The following is a 23719-nucleotide window of genomic DNA, read 5'->3' as shown; positions in this document are numbered from 1 at the left end:
CTGTATCTTTCAAACTGTCACTTGTCTTCTCTCTCCACCTACTCCCAATCACTCTAGTGCCTCTCCTCTCTCTCCCTCTGATCTTGCCAAATTCTTTTCTAGTAAAGTCCTCAACCTTCGCCAAGACATCTTCTCCTCCCCTTCTTTCTCTCCTCCATCTCCTGCTCCCTCCCCACCTCCTTCTACTATGTCCTCCTTCACTACTGTTACTCAGTCTGATGTTTCCCTCCTCCTATCTGAAACCCATCCTTCCTCCTGCCCCTCTGACCCCATTCCTACCTCCCTTTTCCCCAAAATCTACCCCCGCTCATTCCCTACTTTGCCTCCTTCTTCAACACATGTCTAGCTACATCTACCGTCCCATCCTCCTTCAAGCATGCCACAATCATCCCAATTCTGAAAAAGCCTTCTGCTGACCCGCACCTAGCCTCTAACTATCGCCCCATCTCCCTTCTGCTCTTTCTCTCTAAACTTGTCGAACGCATAGTATATACTCAACTCTCTTCCTTCGTCTCCACTTTCTCTCTTCTCCCCCTTACTCAATCTGGTTTCCGTCCTCACCACTCCACTGAAACCGCCCTCACTTCTGTTCTTAACTCTCTGCTCTCTGCCCGCTACTCTAGTCACTCCTCCATACTTATACTTCTCGACCTCTCTGATTCCTTTGATACTGTTGATCACCCTCTACTTCTAAAATCTCTCTCTTCCCTTGGCCTCAAACACTCTGTCCTCAACCGGTTCTCCTCCTATCTTTCCAACCGCACCTTTGCTGTTTCCTTGGGCAGTAACACCTCCCCTATCTATCCTCTTAAACACGGCGTTCCTCAAGGTTCTGTCCTTGGTCCCTTTCTCTTCTCACTCTACACTTCCTTCCAAGCTCCTATCATCTCCTCCATCGGTGTCTCGCACCATTTCTACGCTGATGACACCCAACTCTTCCTTTCCTTCTCTTCCTTCTCATCTGACATCCACCTTAAGCTCTCTTCCTGCCTTTCCGCGATTACATCTTGGATGTCCTCTCACTTTCTAACTCTCAATACTGACAAAACAGATGTCCTTTTCTTCCCTGCTAACACACATCCTCCTCCCTCCCCCCCTCCATCTATTCTCTTCTCCCCTTCCCATCTCCCTATCTCTCAACATGCCCACAATATGGCCGTTCATATTGATTCTAATCTCACCTTCTCCCATCATATCTCTCTCACTGCCAGATCTTGACACTTCCACCTTTATAACATCCGTAAAATTGGTCCCTACCTAACCTTCCATGCTACTAAACTACTAGTCTCCTCCCTTGTCTTCTCTAGACTTTTCGATTGCTCCACTCTCTTTTTTGGTCTCCCTTCAGCTCACTTAACCAGTCTTAAATCTATATACCACTCTGCTATCCGCACCCTTTTTCTTCTCTCACCTCTTGATTCTATCTCTTCTTCTCTCTCCTCCTTAGGCTGGCTCCCCTTTCACTCCCAGCTTAAATTCAACTTCCTCTGTCTCGTTTTCAAATCCCTCTATGGTCTTGCTCCACCCTACCTTTCCTCTCTCCTCTCCTTCTACACCCCTTCTCACCCCCTGCGCTCTGCCAAACTGTTCCTACTCACTCCTCTTCCATCACCCTGTGCCCTATCCCACTTTATTTCCTTCCAACTTCTTGCTCCTCTCCATTGGAACCGTCTCCCGTCTTCCACCCATCCTAACTCCTTCTTGTTCCCTCTCTCACTATAGTCCTATATCACTCATGTCACACCTCAGCATTCAAATATAATGTTGTAAATTACTGCATGTACTGCTTTCTGTTACTTGATTCATATGTTGTTATAATGCTTATTGTATTCTTGTGGTCCTCTTGTGAAGCGCTTTGGCATAAAGCGCTAAATAAAAATTTTATAAATACAAATAAATACAAATACAAACTCAGACACTTTTGTCACAGGTGGAAATGGCATTCTTGTAGGCGGGTGCTATACAAGTTGTTCTTGAAAAGGGTTAGATTTGGTCTATATTTTGCTTGATTCCATCGTAAAATTACATGGAGAAAAATGTGTTGTATAGGGGAGGAAAAAAGACATTTAATATTAAATTTGTGTTTGAGTTACATGGAGCCCACTAGGGACAAGATATCCTGCTTCTTCCTATACCAATTGTGAGAAACCTAGGGGTATTCTCCCATTTGGACCCCGAGAATCCTCTATTCGGGTGGCCAGGGCACGGCCATCGCCTTTGGATCCAGACCCTGGGGGTGGACCAGTGCAGGAGGATCACCCGGGTAGGTGAGCCGGGGTTATTCTCATGGGAATACTCTAGGTGAGACGCGGTATTCCAATTTTTTCCAATGCACCCCTAACCGATATCCCAGCAGTCTTTAAGGGATGTTGTCAACAAAATTCCCCACCCCATCCCTAGCACTTTCCCTAATGGAAAATAGAGAGAAAACAGGGAAAATCCAAATTACCACTAAAACCCAAAACGGATTTGACCTTTCCACAATACTACAACTCCCATAATTCCATTCCCCCATTCAAATCCACAACGACTGGGAAGAGGAAGAGGCAGATGGGAGTAATGAGGATTACCCATAAGAATCCATGCGCAATGGATTTCTATGGGCAATCTCCATGTTGTCCCGATTATGAGGTCAGGCAGAGTCTGGCAGGGTCAGGCACGGAGGGACAACTATTCACACCCGACTCCAATTAACTCTAGCTGGGAGTATAAAAGCAGCAGCCAGGAACAGCAGTGTGAACAAGTTGGAGAAACTGGAAGGTACTGAAGAGAGCCTGGGAGACCTGTAGGAGAAGGAAAAAACTGCCCAAACACTGGCCCTGTTACCAGAGAGGAGATTGCACTGTGGAGGAGGAAACCAGCCCTCCAGAAGGCAAGACATGGGGCAACTGCGGTTACCTGGAGCTACCAACAGTTAAACTCCTCCTCTGGGCAGGCAGGCAAACCCTGATCTCTGAGGGGCAGAGGGAGAGACCCTGGCCCCCTACAAACATACCCCTTTAGCTCCTGCAGCTCCCAATGACAAAGTGCAATTTCGGGGAACTAAGGAAATGGGAGCAAAAGCAGCCAAGTACATTCTGGTAGTAGAAGTCCCACAACCTTTTTTTGTTAAAATTGTGACCTTTGCAAGCAGGGTCCATCCCGGAGAGGGAGGTCTTTGTGAACCTGGAAAGGGGTCTGAGCCTGACCGAGTGAGAACCTTGAGGCACTTCAAGAGGTTTCCGAGTCCGACCGAGGGAGACCCAGTGGCGAAACTATAAGACACATATCAAACCTTCAAGACCAGCTGCAGAGTGTTCCGGCAAGACGTGGGTGCTTGTGTGAAAGACTCTGGCTGTTCCAGATACGAGAAGGCCGTAGGAAGGCCAGCGAAATTGGTCAAAGTGGTCATAGAGAGGGTCAAGCAAAATCCCAGTACAATAGAAAAACTTTGATTAACAAGCAGTGTGAAAGAAAGGGAGGTGAAGTTGGCAAGAGTGAACCCGAACAAGGGATGCTGATGGGAGGGTTGAAGTCATCACACAAGTACTGAAAGTAAAGAGCACTCCTAGCCCGACCAAGGGAGATCCAGGGGTGAAGCCATCACCCGATGTGAAACTGTGGTAAACAAATGCGAAGGGTCCACGCCCAGAAGAGGGTGTCCCAGGGGTTAGACCATCACTTTACGTGAACTGTGGATTACAATTGAGAAGGTGAGAAAAAGCAAGAGCTTTGGTGTCCTCCTTTTTAGGGGACTGTGTGGCTAAGGACCTAGTACATGTAGAAAAAAAATGTACCACAAACCAGCTACCCATCCTCACGCGTGAGGACGTCAATAAACCACAGCTATACCACTAGTATGGCAAGCATTACTAGTATAAACAAGGGTGTCATAAAGTGTAAGAAAAAGACATATTCTAAAATAAGTCTAACACATATTCATACAAAACATAAAACAATATATATCAATTTTTTTTAAAAACAAATAGTATACGTCACACAAATAGAGAAACCTGCCTGTCTCAACATAATTTTAGCAGGTAAAAGTGAGGTTAGTACTTAAACGTGAGTAGATGAACATGTCTAGCCTTCATTGACTTATTTCGACATTCTTTTTTTCTTCATAAACTTGGTTTTGAATGTTTTCAAAACAACAACGTGGTGTCGACCATTGGATGTGTTTCTAGGTCCAAACTGTATTCAGTGACACGCGCAAAGATGATTCCAAGACACGTGTCTTTCAGACCTGTCTTGAGGGCACTATTTCTATTTTTGACTAGCCCACTGTGGTTCGTCGTGTATGATGACTTTAACTTTCAAGGTTTCGTAGCCGTCTAAAAACCAAACAAACAAGTGTTCTTTGTTATTTACAGGTACCTAGGTATTATCACCGTGTTTAAGGTGTGGACTGTGGCATGACTGACCTTAAATTTCTTAGCAACATGTGGGGAATCATGACAATTTCAATGTTGGTACGAGGCATTTCTGCCAACTGTTAAGAACAAATATGATTTCGGTTTGTTCTGTTCATGTGTAAGGAACAAGTTACTTACCTGTAACTGTTGTTCTCCAGCATGGGTCTGGCATGGATTCACATGCTCATGAATATTCCCCGTCGTCAGGCTGGGAATCCTCGGTAAAGAAAAAACCAGTATCAGTTTTGTTTCTGATCTGTCTTTCGTAGTAATAACCAATCACTGGTCTCTGCGTCATACTGACCACAGCCAATGACTGCCCTCTACCTAAGCACCGCCTCTGGCAGCCATCTTCAGATTTGGAAGCACGTGAAGTGGCAGTATGACCAAGTGAAGAGCCGCAGAGGGGTAGGCGGGAGGGTTCGCATGTGAATCCATGCCAGACCCATGCTGGAGAACAACAGTTACAGGTAAGTAACTTGTTCCTTCTCCAGCATGGGGTCTGGCATGGATTCACATGCTCATGAATAAAGAATACATAGCAGTACACACATGCACAACCACGGGAGGTGGCAAAGGCTCAACATTAAGCATTACATCAAACTCAACATTAAGCATCTTACCTCCTCACCAGGCTCACCTCAGGCGAACAGGTTGCGCAGCACTGCTTGGCCGACCCTGGACTCCTCCCTGGAATCCCGATCGACGCAGTAGAATTTCGTGAAGGTGTGCGTCGACCTCCACGTAGCAGCCCTGCATATGTCCAGCAGGGGCACACCAGAAAGGAACGCCGTGGTAGCTGCGATCGCTCTGGTGGAATGGGCTCTCGGACGGCCAGGCAGCGGTCGGTTTGCCAACCGATGACAGTACATGATACAGCCGGAGAGCCATCTGGAAATGGAAGCCTTCGAGAGAGCCTTCCCCTGATTGACAGGTCCAAAGTTCACAAAGAGTTGTGACGTCGTCCGAAAACACTTTGTGCGGTCCACGTAGAACTTCAGCGCTCTAGCCACATCCAGCGAGTGCAAAGTCCTCTCAGCCGGCGACGAAGGCGACGGGAAGAACACAGGCAACACCAAGGGTTCGTTGAGATGGAAGTCCGACGGTACCTTGGGCATGAAGGAGGGGTGCGTCCTGAGCACTACCCTCGTGTCGTGAAAAGTCAAGTACGGGGCCTTGCAGGAAAGGGCCTGGATCTCTCCCACCCGTCGTGCGGAGGTGATGGCCACAAGAAACGCTGTTTTCCACGACAGAAACTTCAACGGGGCCGAGTGCAGAGGCTCGAACGGAGGTCCCATGAGCTTGGTCAGCACAACGTTGAGCTCCCACGCCGGGGCCGGCGCAATTCACCGGCGGGAACGATCTGAACAGTCCCTTCATGAACTCTTTCACCAGACGATGAGACCACAGGGACGTCCGGCCCGTGGTTCTGGTGTATCGGGAGATCGCAGCAAGATGAATCTTGAAGGACGCTTGTGCCAGTCCAGCTTTGGCCAGCGTCAGCAGGTACGGCAGTACCTGGGGAGCCGTAATCCGTAGAGGGTTAATCTTCTGTGCGTGGCACCAGACAGAGAACCTCTTCCATTTGTGTCCGTAGCATTTAAGAGTCGAGGACTCCCTGGCCTTTGCAAGAACCTCTCTGCAGTCGGCCGGTATGTCGTATCCTCCAAACTCTAGCGCTGCAGGAGCCAGGCCTGCAAGTTCAGCGATTTCGGGTCGTGGTGGAGGATGGCGCCTCCTTCCCTGGAGAGTAGATCCGCGTCCACCGGCAGCTTGATTGGCGGGGACGCTGACAAGTCCAGAAGGTCCGGGAACCATATCTGCCTCGGCCACGCAGGTGCGACGAGGATCATGCTGCACCGTGACCTCTTGAGCTGGTTGACGAGCCGGATTAGCAGTGGCAAAGGAGGGAACGCGTAGAGGAACAGGCCCTCCTAGGGGAACGAGAAAGCATCGCCCATGCTCCTCGCCTGGGGAAACCTGCTGGCGAACCTCCAGCACTTGGAGTTCGTCGCCGTCGCGAACAGGTCGATCTGGGGTGTGCCCCACCGTCGGAAGAGGCGATCCACTAGATCCTGCCGTAGTTCCCACTCGTGGCATGAGCGTAGCTCCCTGCTGAGTGAGTCGGCGATGGTGTTTTTTATCCCTGCCAGATGAAACGGCACCAGAAACATCCTTTGGGCGACTGCCCAATGCCACAGGTCCTGCGCCTCCTTGGACAGTGCTGGGGACCTGGTTCCGCCCTGTTTCCTGATGTAAAACATGGTGGTGGTGTTGTCGGTGAAGATCCTCACCACTTTGCCCTTGAGGGACGGAAGGAAGGACCTGAGGGCCCAGAACACTGCACGGAGCTCCAGGACGTTGATATGGAGGGACTTCTCCGTCGGGAGCCAGAGGCCTCTCGCGTGCAGATTTTCGGTGTGCGCTCCCCACCCTTCCAGGGAGGCATCCGTGGTCACTGTCTCCTGGTGGTCTGGGGTCTGGAAGTCCATGCCCGCCGTCAGATGCGCGCGGGTGCCCCACCACCGGACCGCTCGGCGGAAACTCTCGTCGAGTGTGATCCTCTCCTCGAAGCCGCCCGTCGTTTGGATCCAGCGCGCGTCCAGGAACTCCTGCAACGGGCGCATCCGGAGCCTGCACATGGGAATGAGGTAGATGCAAGAGGACATCATTCAGAGGAGGGACTTGATGAACCTCACCTTGGCCGCGTCGGAAACCAACATACGCTGTACCTTGCCCAGGATGGACCTGGTCCTTTCCTCCGACAGGGAGGCCAGAAGGGACACTGTGTCGAGCTTCGCTCCCAGAAACAGTGCGTTTTGCGCGGGTACCAGGTGGGACTTGGCGTAGTTCACGGAGAATCCCAGGTCCGTGAGAAGTTGGACGGTCCTTGCCGTGTGCTCCACGGCGAGCTCCCTCGTCTTGGCTCGGATGAGCCAGTCGTCCAGGTAGGGGTAGACGTGGATCCCCTCGCGGCGCAGCTGCGCCGCGACCGGTGCAAGGCACTTGGTAAATACCCTGGGTGCCGACCGTAGTCCGAAGGGGAGGGCTTTGAACTGGTAGTGACGCCCTTGGACCACAAACCTGAGGAATTTTCGGTGCCCCTTTAGGATGGGAATATGGAAGTAGGCATCCTCCAAATCCAACGACGACAGGAAGTCTCCTTCCTCCAGCTGACCCAGGACGTGCTGGAGGGTGACCATCCGGAACTTCTGCGCCTTGATGAACTTGTTCAGACGTCGCAGGTCTAGGATGGGGCGCCATCCTCCCGTCTTCTTCTTCACGAGGAAGTATCTCGAGTAAACTCCGGAGCCCCGAAGCCTCTTTGGGACGAGTTCGATGGCGCCCTTCCTGAGCAACGCCTTTACCTCCAGGAGAAGCTGAGGGACGTGAAGCTCTCTCCTGGCCACGGGGGGGACGCGCGGGCACCTTCTTTGAAACTCGAGCGCGTGGCCCCGGGCCAAGGCGTCCAGCACCCAACGGTCGGTGGAGATGGACTCCCACACGCTGACGAAGCTCGCCAGCCGGCCTCCCACCGGGGTGCTTCGGTGGGGGCCCGACCCCAAGGCCGGTTCAATCCTGTTTCGACGAGGCTTTGCCGCCTTGACCTCCTTGGCGACGACGGCGGGGTCCTCCAGACTTGCCTCGTCCTCTGTAGGCCTCCTGAGACGACGAGCGGGCCGCTTGACGGTAGGTAGAGAAACCGCCGCCGGAACCTTTGGAGGCGCCCTTGCCTCCGCTGCTCCGAAAGCGCGTCAGTCGTTGCTGTAGAACCCCAAGGGCCCGGGCCGTCTCAGTGTCCGCTTTAATGGCCTGAAGGGAATCGTCCACTGTTTTCCCAAACAGGTTGTTCCCATCGAACGGCATGTCCAGGACTCTGGTCTGTACGTCTTGACGGAAGTCCGTAGCCTTGAGCCATCCACGCCGCCTAAGGCACACGCCGTTGCCCAACTGGCGAAATCCAGTGTCGGCGATGTCCATCGCAATAGTGATGGCATGGTCCGACGCCACCTCACCTTCCTGTAGGATCTCCAGGGCATCCGCCCTCTTGTCGTCCGGTAGGAAGTCCAGCAGGGGAGCCAGTTTGTACCATAGCTCCCTGTCGTAGCGGGCCACGATAGCCAAGGCGTTGGCCGCCTTAATCGTCATCGCTGCAGACGAGATGACCCTGCGTCCAATAGCGTCCAATTTCTGTCCCTCGCCGTCCGGTGGGGAAGTCGATGTGGAGGCCGCACCCCCCCCCCCGCTTTCTTCCTGGCTGCCGCGGAGACGACGGAGTCCGGGGTAGGCTGCGCCCGGAGGCACAGGGGGGCCGCGTCCAGGACCCGGTACTTCTTTTCGTACCGGTCTCTTCTAGCTGGCGTCGTGGAAGGGTTCTTGAGGAGGGCGAGGCCCTCATCCCAAATGTCGTCCAGTAGAGGCACCGCGAGGACCGTCTTCCTCTTGGCCTCGCGCCGTTGATAAAGGAATCCTTCCTTTTTCTTCTCCTCAGGGCAGAGTTGGAAAAGCTCGGATGCCCTGGCGATCATGGAGTGGAACGATCCAATCTCGTCGGGCGGAGAGGCCCTGGTGGGAGGTGACGACGGGAGATCCTCGTCGTATACCTCGTCGTCCGTACCCGTCGCTGCCGTGTCAGTCCCCGTATCATCCCCTCGGGTGGACGGGGAGGAGGGCTGGACGGGTCGCGACGGCTGAAAAGGAGGTGGAGGGTGAATCCTTCTTTTCTTGGGAGGGGGAACACCCGAAGGTCCCAGTTCAGGATCCCCCGACGGGAGAGGCTCCTCCGTCGGCAACGGTAGTCTCGTCCTTATCTCTGAGCATAAGGACTGTATAGCCAACAAAATGGCCGCCGAGTTGTCTTGCGGCGCTGGCAGAGGGGAATCCGACGGGCGATCAGGGGCCCCGTCGGCACCCTCGACGCTGTCGTCGTCACCTGCGTCGGGCTTCATCCCGACGGGCCGGTCTTCATCCACGCCAAGGCCGTGGCTTAAGACCTCGATCAGCTCTTCCTCTGAAGCCGAATCTACGACGACGCCCTGCCCCCCCTTTTTCTTCCCCGCCGGGGATTTCACGGGGGTCCTATCGATGGGCACAAAAGAGGACTCCCTCCGAGGTGGCAGGGAGACTCTGAGCCCCGAGGTCGCCACCACTGGTGTAGCCTCCACAGGCTGAGCCAGGGCCGCCGCGACAGTATCGATAGAGGGCTTGGCCAGATGGATTAAGGCCTTCACCACCTTAGGTGCGCTCACCGCCTTATCCTTGAGGGGGGGGACACTGCCTCGCTCCCCCTCCGATGGGGCCTTCGAGCTCGACCGGGGCCTCTCCAGGAGCTTCGCCGGGTGCTCGCCCTTCCTCTTACCCGACCCAGAGCGTTGGCTCGTGGCTGAAGGTGCCGGGGAGGGTGCGCCCTGCCTGGCGCCCGTAGAGCCCGACCGTTCGGCGCTCCCGGTGCCAGCGGACTCGCGGTGCTTGGCCTTGTGTTGGACCCCCGTCGCCGGGGCGTCCTCAAAGGTCTTAGAAGACCGCTCGGATTTCTTCCTCTTCTTCTCGCCTGACGGGCTCTTCCCTTCCAGCCAGTTGGCGAGGCGTTGGTGGCGGTCCTTCATGGTCCGCTCCGACATATTGCCGCAAAACGCACAGTCCTTCTCCACGTGCGTCTTGTCCTCATGTAAGCAGTAGAGACAAAAGGAGTGTTCGTCCTCCTTAAAGACGTTCTGCAGCTGGCATCCAGGGCAGACCCTGAACAGCTTTCCGGGCGTCGAGCTTCCCTTCTCCTGGGCCATGTCCGGGCCTGAGAAGCTTCCGGAGTCCTCCAAAACGTAGCTCGACGAAATCTTCACCCTTGAGGGACGCAGACGAATCCGACACGGGTCCCCGTTGATCGGATGGAGAGTCGGTGGAGCTTGAGGCTCTTTTGACCGGAAAAAACGAAGTTTTGAGAAAAAAACGTGAAAAAATAGCACTAACGCTCGAGAGCAATAGCACAAGGATCCCAACACATGAACGTGCGGTAAAAATCTGAAGATGGCTGCCAGAGGCGGTGCTTAGGTAGAGGGCAGTCATTGGCTGTGGTCAGTATGACGCAGAGACCAGTGATTGGTTATTACTCTGTGGTCAGTATGGTTATTACTACGAAAGACAGATCAGAAACGAAACTGATACTGGTTTTTTCTTTACCGAGGATTCCCAGCCTGACGACGGGGAATATTCATGAGCATGTGAATCCATGCCAGACCCCATGCTGGAGAATTCCATGGACATGTCTTGACATGACATACAAACACTCTTCAAAGAGACTAACATTTCCCTTTTTGGAAAAAAGAATATTTTGTTTGAACAGCTAAACAGTTTGTATAATGTTCTAGTTACCTATTACCTATCCTATTTCTATATGTCCAAGCGATTCCTTTCTTATCTTTTGTTTGTGCAAATAAAAAGTGAAGGAAAGAGCGGGTTACTTTGTGACTGGCAAAGCCCTGATTGTCTTTATTGAGGGTCGAACAGTGATGGCTCCCTTCTATGGTTTGCTATCGGCTTCCCCGACAATTTTAATTCATCAACCTAGATGTCCGAATGGAATCTATTTTAATAATGTGCATCACATGTATTCAAATGCACATAATTCACGTACACCAATCCACTTACTGTTGTTGTATAGGTGTTCAAACAGCGTTGTAGATGTTACCGCTTAATCTGCCGTTTCCGCAGTTCCAAACTTGGCCCTTTTCAATCGGCAGTGTCGAATAATAACTGTAGTGCAGTCAGGGGGATTGTCTCCTCTATATTACACAAGGACCCGTATTAGGAACGAGTTATATTACCTTTGCTGTGTGTGTAGATATAATTTATTTCCGCTTACAGGCATTAATGGCGTCTTGCAGCGTCTTCTCTGTTGAACATCACATGACTGTGATGTAGGTGTAAATACTTGCACGTACCGAACGTAAACGTGGCAGGTTTCTGTCCGCCATGTTGGATGAGGGTAAAACTGCATGCCTGGCAAAAGATAGATATACGCCGGATTTGATTGTCTTTCTTTTTTACAGAGAAACCCTGCCCGCCCGTGAAAATAATCAGGTACAAATGACCGGGGAGTGGTAGTACCAGAGGAGATTTGATCTTTGTTCCAGAGAAAGCCACGTTATCCTCCACCCTTACGGGATAAGGAAAGAGACTACACGAAAACCGTAGGTTTCAGTGTATATTAGATTCATCTAGATTAGTTTCTCTGGTCCACACAATGGTCCACAGGCATTGCCAGATGCATAAATGGATGTTTGTATTATCTCCCCAGATATTTACGGTTCTCCGAGATGGGTGAATAAAAACTCCACAAGATTATATGGGGAAGGAAGATTGAGTCAACCGAAAATGATGCCATCTAAACAGCATTTGAAACTAAAGAATCTTAACAGATAAGGTAAGCCGAAAAGAGGCTAGCCATTGGAACAGCAGAGTTAAACTGCAAATATATCATTAATGGACTACTTCTTGTGTTTTTCTTGATTTCTTTCCTCCATTTTCTGTGGCAATCAGGGATACCCTCTCTAATACATCTGGAGACGGCTTCCATGACTGTCTAGTTGATGACACACAACTTAGAGATTTTACCCACTGTACCTATGGTCAGTGATTTGACTCTGGTGTTCTGTGCTCGAATGTGAGATCCCAAGCAGTCTTAACAAGTATTAAGGAGAAATGTCTTATCGACCGAGTTGGGCATTTAAGAACAGCATTTAATGTACATGATGCAAGAAGACAATGCTTTCTGTAGACAGGATGTGATGACTTTGAGTTAAGTTTACTGTTATTTATCAACGGTACTCATAACATTAGGCAGCGTATATAGGTTATTGATTATCCTTTTGTATTGCTTCCTGATAGGTGGCGATTTCCTTCCGGGTCGTTTGATCTAAAAGGGGAATAATACCCAGTGGAGTCAGAATACCACTGTAACTCCTACAAGAACGCTGCAAAGAACTTTTTCTTGATTGAATTATCTTTTTGTGTTTTTTTAATGTTAAACTATACTGTATTGTGTTGCATGTCCTACTAACCCCGCACACAAGCCCCTGAAGAATTTCCGGGTATTCAACACGAGACACTTTGTACGGAAAGAAACATGTCAGGCACGTTTTGTGGTTGTGGAATGACATTTTGAAATAGAATGAAGATAGAATGAATGGTATGAGATTGAGTGAGTTGTGAGTAATAAGGTATGGCCCCGTGCAATTAGAGGCACATCACAAGACACTTTAAATGGTTAAGTATTCTAACCAATATACTAACCGCTTTAAGGGGGTTAATATATGCAGAGTCAATAATACACGTGTCTTTCCCATCTCTTGGTAGAAGACCGCACAGATACTCTAACATTGTGAGATTTAACTTTTGTATTTGACTAATAAAATATGTAAATTTTTTATAACCTTGTTGTTACGTAATTGTTCTTGTTAGTTCCATTAGTGAAAATGGTCAGATAAATGGTATCCACCTTGACAAGGGAGTAATCTTAAACCACAAGCTTTGTGTTTTGATGTATCAAGGGTCAATCCCTTTAGTTTAAGCGACTGCTTGTGGTTGTTATCCCTTAATCTCTCTCTGTTTGATCTTGCAAAAGATAGTGTATGCCATTGTTTATAGCCAAACAGTAGGGCATGCAGTAGATGTAAGAAATGCTTTTGTGTGATAACCTCCGGCAAGGGATGAATGAGGTTTCAACTCCATATGTATAAATCAACCATCTGGCCACCAAGGTGTATGTCAAAGGGAATTATTTGTTAGGTTATGGACCAATCTTTATTGTATACATATTAAAATAGATATCTATTCCAAACAATTCCCATCTCATAGGTTCTTATGTTAGTAATTTTCTTGTCAACCTCAGAGGGTCACGGTTAGTGTTCTGAATTAGGACAATTTTGTCGCCAACTGTTTAAACAAAACCATGGTGTTCCAGAAATTAATGGATGAATAAGCTCCACTCGATGACGATGTTCATGCCTTCTTTAACAGAATTGAGATCATAGATCCATTTATGTTCTGATTTTCTAAGGGTCAGATATCTATTGGCCCCTCTGGGATGTGCTTCAACTGTTTGAATAATAAACCAGCTTTGAGGCAAGTGTCTGGACTATTTTTAAGTAACTTTGATGCAGGAACAGCGGCAGTCTCTACAACAGATTGGCGATCAACGCAATACTCATTTGAACAGAAAGAGCTGCAGTTGTCACGTGAAGTAGTCCTTTAGTCCCCTTGCACTGGTAGGAGACCTAAGCCGCTGAGTGTTTTTCGGCCATTTCTGCAAACCTGCTTTGACAGGATTGTGAACTTGGTTTGTGGTGGCACAAGCTTGTTCACTGTGTAGTGGTGAATACGGAAGAATACTGAACTGAATACTGAACTATGAACATCGCCAGATGTTGGGCAACAGGCTCCGCCCATTGCTCTGCCCATTCAGGAAGCTGACGCATACAAAAGAACGCTGCAGCGTCCCTTGCAGCGTTAAGCCCTGTCGCGTGAAGGGCTGCGTTCTTTTTCGCTTTTTGCTGCATAGCTGCAGCGTGGAAAAACTCCTCTGGCACTCTAACAAGGAAGTTAAGCTACATAACAAAACGTGACTCTTAGCGTCAAGGGCCCGCACGTGAGTCCTCGTCCAGGATTCGTGTCCTAAATGGCTGAAACAAGTATTACAGACTCTGCTGTGACTCGACCCAACACCAGAGCGAAGTCAAGGTTACCCAGACATTCCCGCGACACGCTGCCATCTGCAATACCTGTTCGTCCTGCATGCATAGGAAAAGGTAAGGAGCGGGAGCAGGAACATTCTGTGATCATTCATGAGAAAGCTCATTACAACTTCAGAAATGGCTGTATGCATGGGCAATACGACGATCATGATCATGACTGTAACGCTCAAATGGAAGAGCCTCGACTCAGTCATGAGAGGGGAGATGCACAGATAACATCAAAGCATGACATAACGCAAAAACTAACATTAGAAATGACGGAAGGCAGGTCTCAAGTAAGGCCTACCTGCTCTCCAGGGGTACACGGCGTCTCTCAGCCGAGTGACGGAAGTCAATCGCAAAAAAGGGCACTGGTTCGACTGATTTCACAGTGCGAGTTACAGGAGCAGCCTAGAAACTTTGAAAAAACAGAGGTACCAGCATTAAATGTCACAGACGCCGAGTTAACTGAAGTGGGAATCCATGTTGATAGTGCGCTTATTCAGTCACAGATAGGAAACAAAAGTGGTGACAGATTAAGCACTGACAAACATTCTAGCACTAGTGACACAAGGAAATTCCCACAAGAACTGAAAAACAGCCTCAAACAAGGACCGAACATTTTCAAAAAAGAAATGGCATACCACAAAAAAATGAAATGGTGAAACTGTTGGGAGGAGGAAAAATTCCAAACAATTCAATTAAATTCAATTCAATTCAATTCAATGCTCCTCAACAAATTTGGAAGACTCCATATACTCAGATGCATCTGACATCATGATCACTGCTGAACGACATAAGGAACCAGACTGCAATAGAGATTCTAGTATTGCAGAGCAAACTAACAAGTATCCTGACAGTGTCTCCTTGAGTTTGGAGGACCAGATGAAGGACGGGGCAGATTACAACAGTCCTGAAATAGCTATAGAGAAAAGAGTGAACGCCACCCATGAGGGCTGTCAAGAAACAGCAATGACAGACATTGGCACAGCCAATGAAAAAAGAAACAACAGAAACAACAAGGGAAGGGAATGGCCTTTAGTTCCTCAAATAAATAAGGTAAAAGAAATAAGATAGAAAGAGAAAAGGTTGATTGAACAACTCAAATCTGCATACGAGAATAAAGTAATCTCCTCTGTAAACAACCAGGTGGCAGACATGACTTCTGAACAAATAGCAAAGGGGAACGAGGTAAGTAAGCAACAAAGCTATGTGGGCGCCTCTAACCTTGTTCAAAGATCAAAAGGAGTGACTTTAATTATGGATGATGAAGAAAAAGGGAATTCAGGAGTGGAAGTATTTAAGACCCCCCGGAAAAGGAAAAACTGCCACAGAAGGCAGAAATCTTCACAGCCAGGTGAAACGCCTATTAGAAGAAGTGAAAGGAAAATCCATCTCTCCCCTAATATGGAAAAGAGTAAGAGTCCAAAGTACTAGTAGTCATGAATTATCAATTGCAGATGAAATCTGTGAGCAAGAACGAAGAGAACAATTCATAAAAACGATGAAAGGAAACAACAAGAAAAGTAAAGAAAAAGACAATCCTGACACAGTGTCATATTACAACAACCCTCAAGACTCGGAAGGCGGCACTGTCGTACAGTTATCGCCACGAATACAACAATTATGCAAGTTAAAAGTTCTACACAGGGGCCCAAACTTATTGAGCAGTATTGAAGATGTAGACATGGTGAGGGCTCTACCGCACGACAAATATTGCTTACAATCTACATTTGTGTCCAGAGGAAGTCATACATGCGAATCTAAGCTGCAAGATGTAAATAACCGGCAGAAATGAAAAAATAGATCAGCTACGACACAAACAGAAAACGTTACCATTGTTACGAAAGGATCTCAAAGAGATAATAATACGATTACTGAAAGTGACAACAAATCTAATGGTGAAGTAGATAAAAGCAAACAGCTGAAAGAGTCATCTAACGTAGAGACTGATCAAATTGAGAAAGATTAAACAAAGCCAGGAAGCAGAAACCATCTCTCAATTGTAGCAGGCATGCAGATTCATAATAACGTCATGGCAGCCCTCTCAATCTCCTTGGCGCCTTATATGAAGCTGTATGAAAACATAAGTGACAATCTAAAAGACAACAACGCTCTTTTGGCGCTAATGCTAACAAAATTGTCAGCACAAGAAATAACCTCAGTAAATCTGGATGCCAAACTCAATCAAGAAGCAGAAAATTCTGTGGCTTGGCAACAAAGGCTTTTTGACCTAGCAAGAGGCTAAAAAAACGAAAAGGAACAACTGTCTCAAGCACTAGTGGACTCTCTAAAATGGATGCGGAAAACATGTGAAAGCAGAGATCTTGATATAAGAAGAGAGGACAGTAAAGATGTCATTAACAGCAGTGAGAAAAAAGAGCTTCCTGTCTTGGGCAGGGGTTGTATTTCAACTGAAAATCGAAAAGAAAGTGATCCTAGAAATGGAGGAAACAAATCTACGAAAGTAGTCATTACTAAAGGAAGGAATGTGATATCCAGCCTACAGAAAGGACAAATATCCATGCATGGAAGCATGGAAATAGAGTCCAGGAACCTAACGAGGCTAATCATAAAAAAGAAATGGGTGAAGAAATCAAGAATAGAAAATCCACAACTTCAATGGGAAATAATGACAAGGAGAAAACAGACTCACAAAAGGGAGTGTCTGGGTAAACTGACAAAAACTACAGATAAGGACGACCTGTTCCCAGTATTTGGAGTAACTCAAGGGCCTTTACTGTCCAAAATAAATCAGACTAATGTAAAAAGGGCAGAGTCTCTGTGATGAAGTGAAGGAACAGGTAGGAGATCTGACGATGGGGAGCTCCGGTCTGACCCAGCATCACAGCAAGCTTAGAACATTTGGCTGATGTCACAGTTTCCTGCCAATGCTAGGCAAGTGAGGGCATTTCTAGGCTTTGTGGGTTATACAGACATTTCATCCCGCATTTTTCAATGATTGCAGCTCCCTTAACCTATCTGTTGAAGAAATCGACTACCCACCAAAAAAATTGGAGAACTGAAGAAACAGAAAGAACGTTTAATGGACTCAAGAGTGCTCTCTCGAACGAGGCAGTGTTACAATGTCCTGATTTTGAGATGCCCTTCTTTTTACATACGGATGCCTCAGGTTTTGGGCTGGGGGCTGTTTTGTTCCAGAATAACGGAGAGAAGGAAAGACCCATTTTGTTTATAAGCCGTAAGCTATTGCCTCATGAAATGGGATATGCTACTATCGAAAAGGAGTGTCTGGCAGTAAAATGGGCAATAGAAGCCCTAAGGTACTATTTGCTAGGAAGGCCATTTACTTTAGTTACAGATCATGCTCCCCTAGTGGCTCTCCATGAATAAGGATACAAATCGTAGAGTTTTTAGGTGGTTCTTATCCCTACAACCATATTCGTTTAAAACTATTAATCGCCCTGGACGTAGGATGGCACAAGCTGATTTTTTATCCAGAATTCCTGCTCTTCCCGAACGTAAGAGCCCAGAAGGAGAGATCTGTGATGAAGTGAAGGAACAGGTGGGAGATCTGACACTGGGGTGCTCCGGTCTGACCCAGCATCACAGCAAGCACAGAACATTTGGCTGATGTCATAGGCTGATGTCATAAAGGTGTTGAATGCGCTTGAGTGACAGGGATTTTAATCCAATGGAGTGAGGGGTGGGGGAGGGGAAGTAAGGTCGACTTCTCTAATACTGACTGTTGGGTGTTGTTTGTTTTAAATAGGAGTTGGCGTCAGAAGAAGAAGGACAATCCTACGAGTGGTCATACTGATGAAATGGTTGTAATAGACTTGCTACGAAGACAGGGTTGCACCTGTTGTGCCAGAGTGCAGTTGCACCTGTTGTACCCGAGTGCTGTTGCACCTGTTGTGCCCGAGTGAAGTTGAAGAAGACAGCCCGTTGGCTGTGATACGTTTTAAGGAAAACGTATCCATTTCGTAGCAGAAGAGACACAGACTTGCTAAACCGCAGATCGACAATCGATGCAAGAGCAAAGAGAACTAACCACTCCTCCTCCTGGCCCCACCGACGCGTGGGAAGAGTTCTCTGTCGGGAACTCGAAGCAGAAAGGCCGGAGAGGAAGGACTGAAAGACACATCGTTACGCGTCAGCGAACAGCTGAGGGAGGCCGTACCGAAAGGTAACTGACGCAGGAGGCGGGGATCTGGAAGCGGCCTGCAGAGGAGCGCCACGCTGGAAGGAGGCGGAGACCTGTTCCCAGAGGGCGTTGAGCGGTCGCCGAAGACACAGCTGATCTTCCACAAAGGACCGAAAGTAAGTGGAGGCCTGAAGTAGTGTGTGAGAAGCTACGCTACCCAGACGCTGGGCGAGGGATTATTTGATTTGAACCAACTGTAGGATAACGTGAGCATAGCTAACTATAACAACACGGCAAAGTGATACATGTGTGAAGTGAACTGATTGGGGAGGGGAGGAGCCATTATCTCCCTTGAACTCTTTTCTATCTTAAGGTTGGCAACAACAAGGAATAGAGACATATGCAATGAATCTAAAACAGCCGGCCACTGAAAGACTGTAAAGAATGTGTCTGGCTGCACAATCAGTGAAAACCTGATATGGGTAAAGAGGGATTCTGGCGGAGAGAAAAGGGCCACTAATTGAATACCCAGAGACTACTATAAGCCAGTCAAGGTGTCAACCGAGGGGTTTGCATACCCACCCCTATACGGGTTGATTGAAATATGCTCTTGAGTGAAAAAAACTGATGTTTGATCAAATTATATAAATAAAGACTGTTTGATCTCCAAAAATCGTCCTACTGGTGTTTGTCCCAACCGCAAACTGATAACATTTGGTTGCAGCGGTGGGATAAACTAGGACACCATGGAGGAGCCAATAAAATCCCTTGCCGAAGGCCAACAGTTGCTTCAACAGGCACTCCAAATGCAGACCCAACAGACCCAGGCCGACCGACAAGCGTTCCAACAGGCCATGCAACTTCATCAAGCCAAATTGATAGAAACCACCAGCATGAGAAGTCACCCACAGGTGCCCACTTCAGTGCTACAGAAGTTCACGCCGGGAGAAGATCCAGCACACTTCTTTGTAAACTTCGAGAGCGTGGCTCGGAACGCCCAGTGGCCTGCAGAGAGATGGTGCCATTACATTGCTCCCTTAATGACGGGGGAGATGCAGAGCGCATACCAGGCAGCTAACCCAGCTGGAGACACTTTGTATGGGGATATGAAGCGTGTTGTCCTAGAGAGGCTTGGTCATGATGAGGAGGCCTACAGAATCAAGTTTTGAGAGGTCCGACTTCTACCCGAGGAAACTCCCAGACAACTGTATTATCGGGTGAAGGACTTAGGAGACAAATGGTTGGAGACGACAACTTCCACAGTCCATGAGATGTCAGAGAGAATAGTGTTAGAGCAATTCCTCGATGCACTACCTCCCCCGATACAGCGATGGGTCCGACAACACCATAGACCCACTCTGGTCGAGGCAGTGAATATCGCCTCCGCTTATCAAAAGGCCGGCCAGGGGAAGCTGATAACTTATCAAGTTAACCAGAAAGGGATGTCTGGTTCATCAGGGAGTGGCCCCAAACTCCCTAGTAGCTCAAGATGGCCAAACTCAATGATCCGGAAACCAGACTGGGAGAATCAAAAGCTACGCCCCCCCACCGAAGGCTTCCCATCTACGTCTGTCTCCAGACCCCCTAGTCTTAGCGCACGAGGTCCGCAATGCTTTGAGTGTGCATAATGGGGCATCTAGCTCGCTTGTGCCCTAAGAGGGGCAAGTCGGAACCTATGGATGTAGGGGTACTTGAGATAGCCAAGGAGAACGATCAAGTTGAGGTGGTTGCCGGAGTGAAACCGACATACCCTTATGTGTGCGATGCCGAAGTGGACGGTCGTCCGACCAGGGCTCTGATTGATTCTGGCAGCATGCAGACTGCCGTCAACCCGGAGCTGGTAGGTGGTGTGCACGAGACGAATGATACTATCCCAATACGCTGTGTGCATGGTGATGTTAAAAGTTATCCAATCAAGAAGATTCAGTTAAAGATTGCGGGGGAACAGATGGTGGTACTAGCAGCTGTGATGCTGGTGCTCCCGGAGGCCCTACTGGTAGGTTCTGATGTACCTGACCTATCACGCATTACAAAGAGAATTGAGCAAGGGTGGTTAGAAGAGGCACCATTCCACAACCAAGATCTCGCGCTTAACTCCACCAGGTGTAGGAAGAGCCACTTGGAGAAGCGGAAGAAGAAACGGGAATGGACTGCAAGAAATATGTGCCCAGCTGCTGTCGACTGGAGGATTGAAGAACAAGGGGACAGTTTCCGCGTGGCCCAAGAACTGGATTCTCTATTAAGACATGCTAGAGCTTCGGTAGGGGAGAAGCAGGGCGGGAAAGGCCCATACTTCATTAAGGATCAGGGATGTATTACCGTGTTGTCCCTGGACACGACGAAGAACCCATTCAACAACTTCTAGTCCCCAGCAAGTATACCAGGTCGGTGCTGGAAGTCGCACATCTACAGATAGGAGAAGGTCATCTAGGAGTGGAGAAAACTACTCAAAAGATCCTTGCTAGGTTCTTTTGGCCATGAGTGTATGGTCAAATAGCACGTTTCTGTCAACAATGTCCGGAGTGCCAAAAGAAGAACAAAGCTAATGTCAGGAAAGTGCCTCTGCAAACAATCCCACTGATATTGGAGCCCTTTCATAGGATCGGAATGGATATAGTCGGACCACTAGACCCTACGAGCATGGGTCATAAGTATTTACTAGTGATTGTGGACTATGCTACCCGATATCCAGAGGCTTTTCCCCTACGCACTACTAATGCGCAACAGGTCTGTGACATCCTGGTTCCTTTTATTGCAAGGTTCGGTATTTCTAAAGAGATCATAACCGACAGGGGCACCAATGTTATGTCCACATTATTAAAGCAAGTATGTGAGACTCTTCATATAAATCAGATTAAAACAGCAGTATATCACCCACAAACCGATGGGCTGATAGAAAGGTACAACCAGACCATAAAACAAATTCTAAGGAAGACCATGATACCTGGAGAATGTAATTGGGATTACAATTTTGGATCCTGATGACCTTGAGAAATACCCCACAATCTTCTACCGGGTTTGCCCCGTTCGAACTTTTATTTGGCAGACCGGTCAGAACTCTTCTAGATATTCTAAGGGAAGGTTGGGAGGAGCAACCCAATCCGGAAATCACTCTTACCGAGTATGCCATACAATTAAAGGAGATGGTGGAGAAGCTTCAAGCAGTGGCACAAAATAATCTCCTACAAGCTCAAGTTAACCAAGAACATTATTACAACCAGAAAACACGTATGAGAAGCTTTCAAGTAGGAGACCAGGTTCTTGTTCTTCTACCTACTTCCGAGAACAAAATTTTGGCTTCCTGGAGAGGGCCTTATACCATCGAGGAAGTCCTGGGCCCGGTAACGTATCGGGTGCACCAGCCAGGAGGGAAGATTCAGCTACAGACATACCACATCAACATGTTAAAGAAGTGGATAGACCCTCTACCAATGATTGCCATGATAAATGTGGAGGGAACGACAGAAGAATGTTCATCTCCCACCGGAGAGAAGGTTGGGAAAGAAGCATTGAATATCAATCCGGAGTTGAGTGTAACTCAAAAGAATGAGCTTTCGGCGTTAATAGAAAAATATGCAGAGATCTTTTCGTCGATACCCGGAAGGACAAAGTTAACTTGTCATCATATACAAACAGCCCCAGGAGATAAAGTGCGACTTCGGCCATACAGAATTCCAGAGGCAAGGGTTCAAGCTGTTAATCAAGAAGTCCAAGAGATGCTCAAATTGGGGGTGATTGAACCGTCCTACGGTGAGTGGTGTTCCCCTCTGGATCTAGTTCCCAAACCGGATGGGACATCAAGGTTTCGTATGGACTTCAGGAAGCTTAACAAAATATCAAAATTCGATGCATATCCCATGTCACGGATAGAGGAACTATTGGAGAGGCTAGGGAAAGCAAGGTTCCTAACGACGATAGATTTGACAAAAGGATATTGGCAAATCCCACTAAATCCGGCGGACAAAGAGAAGACGACATTTGCTGCACCCACCGGCCTATACCAGTTTACCGTATTACCATTTGGCCTACATGGAGCTCCAGCCACCTTCCAGCGTTTGATGAATTTCCTAATCAAAGGCCATGAAGGTTATGTAGGAGACATCATTGTGTACAGTCAGAGTTGGCAAAACCATCTGAGTCATCTGGAAGCCATTTTACGTACTCTGCAGAATGCAGGGTTACACATTAATCCAAAGAAGTACCATCTAGCGAACCTTCATGCTAAATATCTTGGTTACGTGGTGGGACAGGGTCTAATTAAACCGCAACAAGAGAAACTAGAAGCAATACAATGTTTACAGTTTCCTGCCAATGCTAGGCAAGTGAGGGCATTTCTAGGCTTTGTGGGTTACTACAGACGTTTCATCCTGCATTTTTCAACGGTTGCCGCTCCCTTAACCGATCTGTTGAAGAAATCGACTACCCACCAAAAAAATTGGAGAACTGAAGAAACGGAGTGAACGTTTAATGGACTCAAGAGTGCTCTCTCGAACGAGGCAGTGTTACAATGTCCTGATTTTGAGATGCCCTTCTTTTTACATACGGATGCCTCAGGTTTTGGGCTGGGGGCTGTTTTGTTCCAGAATAACGGAGAAAAGGAAAGACCCATTTTGTTTATAAGCCGTAAGCTATTACCTCATGAAATGGGATATGCTACTATCGAGAAGGAGTGTCTGGCAGTAAAATGGGCAATAGAAGCCCTAAGGTACTATTTGCTAGGAAGGCCATTTACTTTAGTTACAGATCATGCTCCCCTAGTGTGGCTCTCCATGAATAAGGATACAAATCGTAGAGTTTTAAGGTGGTTCTTATCCCTACAACCATATTTGTTTAAAACTATTCATCGCCCTGGACGTAGGATGGCACAAGCTGATTTTTTATCCAGAATTCCTGCTCCACCGAACGTAAGAGCCCAGAAGGAGAGATCTGTGATGAAGTGAAGGAACAGGTGGGAGATCTGGCACTGGGGAGCTCCGGTCTGACCCAGCATCACAGCAAGCACAGAACATTTGGCTGATGTCATAGGCTGATGTCATAAAGGTGTTGAATGCGCTTGAGTGAGAGGGATTTTAATCCAATGGAGTGAGGGGAGGGGAAGTAAGGTCGACTTCTCTAATACTGACTGTTGGGTGATGTTTGTTTTAAATAGGAGTTGGTGTCAGAAGAAGAAGGACAATCCTACGAGTGGGCATACTGATGAAATGGTTGGAATAGACTTGCTACAAAGAGTTGCACCTGTTGTGCCCGAGTGCTGCTGCACCTGTTGTGCCCGAGTGAAGTTGAAGAGGACAGCCCGTTGGCTGTGATACGTTTTAAGGAAAACTTATCCGTTTCGTAGCAGAAGAGACACAGACTTGCTAAACCGCAGATCGGCAAGCAATGCAAGAGTGAAGAGACTAACCGCTCCTCCCCCTTGCCCCCACTGACGCGTGGGAGGAGTTCTCTGTCAGGAATTCAAAGCAGAAAGGCCGGAGAGGAAGGACTGAAAG

General features: G+C 48.1%; 1 protein-coding gene across 2 annotated transcripts in view; it reads right to left on the bottom strand.

Annotated features, from left to right (window-relative positions):
• Positions 1-23719, bottom strand: part of ADAM9 (ADAM metallopeptidase domain 9) — a 1404333-nt gene that overhangs the window by 848082 nt on the left and 532532 nt on the right. The gene's annotated exons all lie outside the window — the stretch shown is intronic.

Source organism: Ambystoma mexicanum, chromosome 10 (genome assembly GCF_040938575.1).
Source record: "Ambystoma mexicanum isolate Mex_15411 chromosome 10, UKY_AmexF1_1, whole genome shotgun sequence".
In the NCBI taxonomy this organism is placed as follows: domain Eukaryota; kingdom Metazoa; phylum Chordata; class Amphibia; order Caudata; family Ambystomatidae; genus Ambystoma; species Ambystoma mexicanum.
This window is presented reverse-complemented; position numbering and strand designations above follow the sequence as displayed.